The sequence below is a fragment of the Tamandua tetradactyla genome, chromosome 15 (genome assembly GCF_023851605.1).
Source record: "Tamandua tetradactyla isolate mTamTet1 chromosome 15, mTamTet1.pri, whole genome shotgun sequence".
NCBI lineage: Eukaryota > Metazoa > Chordata > Mammalia > Pilosa > Myrmecophagidae > Tamandua > Tamandua tetradactyla.
Window position 1 is genome coordinate 68,076,533 of NC_135341.1, and position 437 is coordinate 68,076,969.

Genomic DNA, 437 nt, shown 5'->3' on the forward strand with positions numbered 1-437 from the left:
TTATTAATGTTTCCTTTATAGTTCATGCTTTTGGTATCCAGTAAATTACATTTTTAAAAAAGTAGCACGGTCTTTAATGTTTTTTTTAGTCCAAAATATAGAGCAAAGTGCTAGCTGTTGCCTCGCATATTAATACAACTGAAAACAAGCTTTTTTTTCCCCCATAAAGTGGAGGGTATCAGAGGCACAGAAAGGGACATCTGAATTTTTAAAATCACCCTAAAAGCTAGTAGTATTGCCACAGTTTAAAAAGACTGCTCATATACTACCCTCCCTGTCTATCAAATCAAATTCCAGTACTTTCTTGACTCAAAAGGTTTTGTGGGAAGAATTTCTCTTTTGGGACTTTCACTGTGCAGAGTTCATATTTCTTGGTTTTGTTGCTGATCTCATTGAACTTTCCATCACTGGATGACCCAGGAAGATTGCATTGTTCT